This window comes from Eurosta solidaginis, chromosome 1 (assembly GCF_040869045.1).
Source record: "Eurosta solidaginis isolate ZX-2024a chromosome 1, ASM4086904v1, whole genome shotgun sequence".
NCBI lineage: Eukaryota > Metazoa > Arthropoda > Insecta > Diptera > Tephritidae > Eurosta > Eurosta solidaginis.
This window is the reverse complement of record NC_090319.1, coordinates 299,027,388-299,036,256: the sequence shown is the minus strand read 5'-3', so window position 1 is coordinate 299,036,256 and position 8,869 is coordinate 299,027,388.

Genomic DNA, 8,869 nt, shown 5'->3' with positions numbered 1-8,869 from the left:
TTCGGAGTCGGCATGAAACAAGTACGTCCCATCCCGCTTATTTTGTAGGAAAAAATAAAAAGCAGCACGACGCAAATCGGAAGAGTTTGGAGTTTATCGCACCTTACATGTTTTTTTTGTTTTTTTTTTTTTGTTTTGTAACATTGTGTTTTAAAGTAGCCCTCATGTAAGTCGCGGTATTCAATTATCTCGTATGGAGAATTCTTAAGCTGTATCTATCTCCTCTAGGTAAGAAAATATAAGACGGTCTTCCCATTAGAGACTGTAGAAAAAACTTCCACCAATCTTGGTGATTTGAAGAAAGTGCTAGGTGAAATAAGCACCCGGTTTTGTATTAATACACCAAAAAAGTAAGAATAGGAAGTACGTAATCTTTTCAGTTTAGTTTGAAAAGCTGATACTGGGCCAGTATCGTATTATATTATCCGTGATTGAAACCAACTTTTTAAATCTCAATAGCTCTTAACTGGTGATTAGGATTAAGGTAAAACGTGAAATAGTGGGTACAAGTTCTTATTAGATTCACAATGTATTATAATTTTTACAAATATCTTGGTAGATTCATATTTATCGTTTGAGTGAAATTGGTTTTCGATACGTGACCGAATTCAATTTTTTAATTTGGGGTTTTTAAATTGGGGTTTCATCCATGATCGTATAACCCGATTTTCTCAATTCGATAAATTTTTTTGATTTCAATTCGAGCGTTAAACAAGTAAATTGAGCGCAATTGCAAAATTTAATACGGTTCTAGGACAGCAGAAAGTAAATTGTATGTTGATGTATGATAAAAATCGCTTCGATATTATCTGTGAATATTGGAACAGTTTTCAAGATTTATTTAAGACCAACATATCTGTTTAAGCGACAAGAGATGTAACGCCGTTTCTTCACATATGATACATGATCGAATTGCTCCGAAATGGTGTATCGGAATAATGAAATATGTAAACTAAGGGCAACGCGTACTCATTAGATCCATAATATATAATTACGAGCCGGACCTGTGCGCATCTTACGCAACAAATATAAAAGTCTCATATCAAATATCAACAGAAATCAGCTGTTCTATCAATCAAACACTTATAAATTTACATGCACTTGCGCTGCCATCTGGCGAATGTTAGCAACTACAGATAATGCAGTGTTAGTTCTAATCAAATATTCACAATAGTGCCATAGTACAAATAGATTTCTTTGCGTGCTTAGAATCTTTTATTTTTAACAAATTTATTATTTTAATAAAATATAGCTAAACAAAAGCACTACCACTAATAATACTTAAAGCACGCTAATAGGACGAATCCCCATCTTTACAACCAAAAATTTATTTATAGATTTGGATTCCAAATAAGAGCGAAAAGGGGACCTGTACATAAAACAGCAATTGAAAATAATATATAAGATTTTTTTTAAAATAGTTTGATAGCCACATTGATATCGCTTAAGTGAAAATCATTTTCAATCCAGTGAACGTTTGTTACGTTTCCGGCATTGTTTACTATATGTGACCCGGTCTATGAAAAGGTGGCTTATGAAAATTACTACTACTATTAAACTGAAGAAATGCATTGTTTATCTTTAACAGCTGTTTCTCGCAATTCCTTTTTTGAGTCATAAGCCACTTTTTCATAGCCCGAGTCACATATAGTTTGGCAGCTTAAATTGAGGTTATGTTACGAATAGAGTGGAAGGCAATAAAAGAAGTCAGTCGAATAGAGTCAGGTGAAGAAGAGCAGGAAGAGCAGAGTGGCATTGCATCAATATGTATCAATATTTGAGATAAATGTGAAAAAACTAAATACTTGAATAAAAGCAAACATTTTCTCTTTATTACTGCAAACAAGGTGTCCTAAGTGCTCAATATTCCAAAATTATCACAGTTTATGTCTGTTTAAAAATTTTACTTAAATTTTCTAAAAGATTTTCGTAATATGGCCATTAGTGATGTTTGTGTGTGTGTGCTAATTTTGAGCGATCAGCTGTTAGTTGCGCTACTTGTTAAGGTTTACAGTGGTTTCCATAGCAGATTTAAGCATACAATTCCTAAAAGTACCGTTCCAAAGCTAAACTCTTCGGGCGAAGACTAGATTAGTGGTAACCATAGTCTTTTTGCATTCAACTCCTACTCACATTTTCTTAATTTTGGTGAGACCACGACGAAATCCAATATAATTTACACAAATATATTTTTGATTAAGTAACTTTGTTAAATAAGAAAAGTAACAAAGAAATGAGAACTCAATAAAAAAGTGTCGAAAACCAAAGTTTGCAGGAAATAAGAAGATAAGTAAAGTTTGAGTGGCACCCACTTTTAGCGTATAAAAATAAATAAATCGTTGAAATAAAACAAATAAACCAAAAATATATTTTATTAAATTCTTTTAATTTAAATAATATAAAACATACAAACAAACAAACAAAAACAATGGGTAACATCTTTTTTTATTAAAACTAATTAACATCTAATAAATCAATATAAACATTATAAAATAACGTTGTCATTTACCATTCAGCAGCAATCACTAACAATTGCATCTTTAATTTAAGAAAATATTTTTTTTTTGCCGTTGCAACGCATAATATTCAGCTTTAAGAAGTAAAACAAAATTTTAAAGTATATTATTAAATTTTTACTCTCTTTGCGTAAGTTAGCTTCTAAAACTCGCTCAACTTTGTTCATACTAAAATCTTCAATTTCTTCATTTGTAATTATTGCTGTACAACGGTTTTGTCTCTTCTGAACTTTCTCTTTCTCTTTTTCACTTACATTTAAATACTTTTACATTTCACGTTTCTCAGATTTTTGCTACAATTTATTTTATTTGACTTTTCTTCACTAATAATAATACTTAAAATACTACATTTGAAGGCCTTTAGAAAGAAGAAAGTTTTGGCACATATCTTTTTTGTGTATATATATATATACTTTTTTTAAATTTATTTAAGTTTTTGGCTTATACGCATACTTAACAATTATTTAAAGTAGGTTTTTGTTTTTATTTATTTTTTATTATTCTTTACTTTTAGGTTCTATGTATTTTAAAAGAAAATGCATTGCTTCATACCAGAAAAATAAGAAAATAATTTATTAACATTATCTTCAGTAAAAAGGTGAATATTGAGGTTTGGAATTTCCTAAAGAGATTTTTGTTATGTATCAGAAATTCTCACGCCATTTTGCACTGTTTGTCTAAAACAAAAAGTGTCTTTCTTCTCTTACGCGTTTTTTTTGCTATTTCGCACCTTCTTTGAGGAGTCTGAACTTTGAAACGTGTAGCAGAGAAATGATACACATTGCCCTTACGGCTTGGTTTCCTCGAAAGCGATGCCGCTATTTGGCGGCCGTTACATAGCGGTAGAGTATGTTGTCAAAAATGTTGCAGTGTAAAGTAATTATGTGTAAACTAAGAAGACGGTGAAGTTCACCGTAACGTAATATAGTTCCCATGGTTCAACTATATGGTTGGCTCATCTGTACAATAACAATATATGTCTGTTCAAATTGTCAAAATCTGTGTATTGGTGTTGGTACGGAATGGAAACATAAAACTTAGCAGTTTTTGGATGTGTAAGAACTATGATAGCGGCAGGGCATAAAATATTACGGCCATCATGACGGTAGAAACTCGTTCATCACCGTTTTTCCTCCCGCTATTGTTAAAGCATTGAACATGTTTTATTTTTGTATGTGCAGATAAAAAAATAAGAGTAAAAACTAGAAAAAAAGGAAAAATGTAAAATAAAATTTTGTGGATCGTCTGCCGTAAGTGTTCATAGTTTCCAACAAAGCGGTGCCGCTGAAAACGGTGAGTATACCGGGCGTTCTTTAGCGGTCGTAATAAAGCGACACCGTTTTCCGAGGAAACCAAGCCTTTACCATGGTATAAATATTACCAGATAAAACCATTTACTCTTCTTGGCGGCCATAATGATTTTTGATTTTTAAAAAAATTTTAAATCACTCTGTTAAACTTTGTGGAAATGCCAAACCAAAGTAAACACAAAAAAAATTGTTGGTTTGACATTTTTCACTTTTTTGAATGCCAAAAAATAAAATGCTTATGAAACAAGTGAAAAAATATTTCGAAAAGTTTTTAAATCGGTTTTTATGTATATGACAAAAAAATGAGTTACCAATATAATGGATGCCTCAACACGTCCTATTTTTGCAAAGGCACAAAAGAAAAAGCCTTACTTCTTAACCTCTTCTAATTAAGAAGCGCATATTGGAGGACCTTTATTTATTTTTCATTCATCCTTCTTCACTTGGTTGATACGTCTTTAACCCTTAAATATGTTGAAACTTCACTTTATAAGAGATCAGCAGTCTCAAGTGTCTTCGCTACTGCGAAAAAAAAATGATCTTGGAGGTATTTTTTGGTCTGTTTTAGTCCTTTTCCTCGCGGTTGGAAGATACATTTTTTTAATTGGCGCTTAGCCGTTTAGGAGACGATGGTCGTTGCGTAACAAGTCCCTCCAGCTAACCCTGTTTCGCGATAACTCACGCCAACAGGGCGCACCAACAGATATCAAAGTCTTCCCCCACCTGTTTCTCGGAACCCAGTGGAGATCTTCTCATAACTTGCCCACGCCAGCAAAAACTCTGGAGCTCTTCGCAGCTTAGCTGGACATCATCGTCCAGGTGGAGTACGATAGTTCGTGAATTTACCGGCTGAACGGTCTAAGCCTGCCGCCGTGGTGTAGAGCTAGTATGTTGGCCTATCCATCAAAAGTATTTAAGAACATTTTTATAACTGGTATTGATTGCCCCTCGGCATTATCTTGGCACTAAAAGTTCGTCCGCCTTAGCAGATAAATTTCTAGGTCGGCACAAAACATGTATTTAGGTGAGCCACTTTGTAGAAAAACGAATACACGATACGTAGCTTTCCAATTGGATGGAAAGCTAGACCTTAATCTCCTCAGATATATATCACACCAAATTGTTATTATTAGTAGATATCTCTTCCGTACACCTTGGCGGTAAGTGGGGTTTTTCTTCTCCTCACCCCAGAAGAGGATCGTGGCCTGATGCTCCTTTTTGCGGGAAACCACAATACAATTCTTGAATTGAAATTTCTGGAATGCGGTTGACCGTTGCGATTTCTTTCCCTCCAAAAAAAACGTTATTTCCACTAATAAAAAATGCGCTTTTGGATAAAATATCATAATATTAATGTTAGAACGCAAAAATATATGGTAATTTTATACGACAGCATGACACTGGTAATACGTGTCCAAAAATACCGAGAGAGGTGTCAAAAGACTCGTATTGACCTCGACAACAATAATCCGAAGGCGGAAAATAAAAATTTGAAATCGTTCATAAGATATTAACGAAAAAACGAAAAATGACCGCGAGTGCTCCGAAGCGGAGGGATCCGTAGTATTTTTTGCGCAGAATACCTTTCTGGCTTGGCGGAATTCGGCCGCGCTTATAAAAAATTACCTTGGGTGGGTCCAACACCGGTTTGGAGACCAAAACTATATCCGCGCAAAACACTTATTTTCACAATTTTTTTGTGGGTACCACAAAATCATCAAAATTATAACAACCGCATGAAAAATTTCAAAATTTCTTTTGCAAATATCTCTTGACAGACCCAAAATTGTCTACATCCGCTTTCGGATTCGCGATCCTGGAACCAAAACGCGTCTTTTGATGCCCCTCTTGATATTTTTGGACGTGTATCAAGAGTGTCGTATAGAATTACCAAATATATGTATTACAGTTTGTTATATTTCTGTTATGAAAACAAAACCAAAAAAAAAAAGAATAATAATATGAGAGCAGTGAGGATTTTAAAATTTTTGTAAACGTCATTTCGGCTCTCACCAGTTTTACCTTGTAATATTTATACCATGGCCGTTATTATTATCCGCAGTTAAGATTAATAAATATGTATACACCCACACGCATTTACAATATTGGTCCGACAAAAATCAACAATAATTTTTTATTGTATTTTGTAAACATGATCCTTCAAAACGCCGTATTTTTGTAAGTATAAGACTTTAACATTTTGATTATTTTAACAAGGAAATACCAAGAAACTACGCTGAAGGGAGGTCAGTAACTAGTGATAAAAATTTCTCTTTCAGAACTACATCTTTTCCAACTGTTTTTCAGCAAAAATCAATTGTATTTCAGAAAAGGTCAACGTTATTTCAGATTAAAAAAATTATTTCACAAAACATTTAATATACATATATGCGAAAACCAAAAATTTATTTCAGATGAAGGACAAAGTATTTCAGAAAACCCCAAATATATTTCAGAAAACACAAATATTTTAGGGAAGAAACATTCGCGTAGAAAACTCAAATTTCAGTAAATTCAAGCAAACATTTATTTTTGGCTTAGAGGCGAGCTGCGAAAAAGTGAACAATTTTTATTAAAAATTACATACGTGGATGCTAGCCGTCTGGAACTCTTGCCTCCATTAAGATAACGGTGATATAAATACATTAAGTGTGCTTTCGATGGAAATGCGTCGTGGCTCATTCAAAAAAGAGAAAGCTGCGGAAAGGGCTTAAGAACTTTTAATGAATCGGATGATGTCAGGCAACGTTTTGACAGATTAAACCCAATGCTCTGGAACAAGCACTGAATTCGACTACTGCTTTTTATACTTTCAAATTTATTAGGTTCAATATTGTTTTTGCCACACAGTGCAAGTATATAAGTTCTCGAAATAAATAATATATATATTTTTTTTTTCAAAATCTCTTTAGGAATGTTTGTAGAAGTTTTTGTCATTTTAAATTTATTATGAATCAATATGTAAGACAAATTTACAATAAACTAAAGGTATATGCTTTAAAAATTTTAATAATTTCTTATGTAGTAGTAACGCATGATTCAATCACATAAGGTTTGCTCGGCTGACAATTGAAGCCATATTGCTCCTAAATCGAATTGACATTCATTAACTGTGTTGTTTCTTCGCAAATGTAGGAAAAATGTTAGTAGCAGAAACAGGAGGCTAACAACTAAGAATTCCCCGATATGGGCTGAACTGCATAATTCCTTAGTGTTACTTTTTCGATTTTATGGTAAATTTATTAAATATACCTGGATCTATTTGGGCGGCTGAACAAAGGAAATTTGTATGAAAACTAAACCTACTAACATACGAAGCCTAAATCGAAATTTAAATTCATGTTTCAACTTCAAAAACTGGGCAAGAGAATCGACTTATTTCCATATAGCGCTAGAAATATTATATTATAAATGTCTTAACGAAATGTTTTATTCATTGAGTGTGTTAACTTATTCATTCCATATGTTCAGTACATTCGTATCTTTTTAAGTATTTATGGAGTCGTTTTAATATTTGGAATATCTCGTAAGCAGTATCAAAAGAACGTGTTCTGAGTATTCCAAATTAACGGATTATCTTACATGAATACTTAGACGGAGAAGAGCTTTTTGAAGTTTCAAAATAAATAGGTTAACGATTCCTGTGTAGCAAGACAGCACTTAAGTAAACTATTCTGTCAAGGCCGGAATATAAAATTCGAAGACAATCAGCCATGTTTTTTTTTTGTGAGTTCATTCCATCTTCTGAGTGTAGTATGCTGCCGTTCGCAATCGCCCTCAATCTCAAAATATTTTTAGGTTGAAGATCGCCTTATTTTGAGTATGTGTATTTTTGAAAAAATTCTTCAAACTAATTGAAATTTGAATAAAAGAATAATGAAATCAATATAATTTTTTAACACTTCACAAAATATTTACTAAAAAAGGAGTAATTTCCGCAAAACCTGTTGGCATTTACAAAATTAGTATCACTACTAATATGCCGCTACTACAATTTTTGCTAAAGGGGATTGAATTTTTGCCCGTTTTCCGTACTTCGTAAAAGCAACCCATGAACCAAGTAAAAGATCATGCATTAAAGACAACAACAAAGAGTGAAACTTCTTGCTGTGACGTCACGCTTTTGAAATATGTTTCCAATGAAGTGAAATGTAATAAAAGACAAAAAACAAAAAAAAATTTTTGAATTGACTTTTATTGATATTTTTTTAAATTTTCTATAGGATAAACTAAATTCAAATTATTAATTTATGAGAAAACTTAAATAAAAACTACACAAAACTTTATTTTAAGACATTAGCCATGGATTTTGGAAACCCCGGCGAACAGTTGTCAGATGTTAGTGTTATTTCCTCCACAGTTCTAAGGCGCAATAAAATCCTTAAGTTGCTTGCTGCCAGAGATTGGCGGAATGATAAAGAAGCATTGTTTTCAAGGCAATTGGAAGTAAAACTTAACGGAGGGGTTTGCAGGCTTGCTAGAATACTGCACTCATACGTTTATGTGAATTACACATTTCCAATTCACAGAGGCAAAAGAGGGGCGGATGCGGAGATATCCCGATAGCTGATATCAAAATAGAAAGGCTTAAATGTCGTGAATTTCCGTTTGGTTGTCGTTGTAGCTTTGTTCCATCCAATAGGTACGATCACTCAGAAATTGCCATAAATATCCTCTAACGAAAGTCCACGGTAACTTGGTGTTTCAACTTGTTGTATCAAAGGAAGTCAAAGGCGTTGGTACCACATTGCAACTGAAAATATGATTGGTGTCGTACATACAGGACTTAAATTGTGTTTGTCGGGGTTGATTCTTCATAGATAAGAGTTTAAGCTATACGATATTTAGTTCGAAGTTGTGTCAAAGCGATTAACTGGATTTGGCTTTCTTCAGCTGAGCTTCGGATATTTGATTATGAGAACGCTGTGCGCTAGCATTTAGCGGCATAAGACATTTTCGATGCTTTTTTGGTTCATATGGTCGTTGAGGAATAGGCCGGGGATAATGCCAAATTTCATAAGGCGAAAAAACACGAAAGACGAG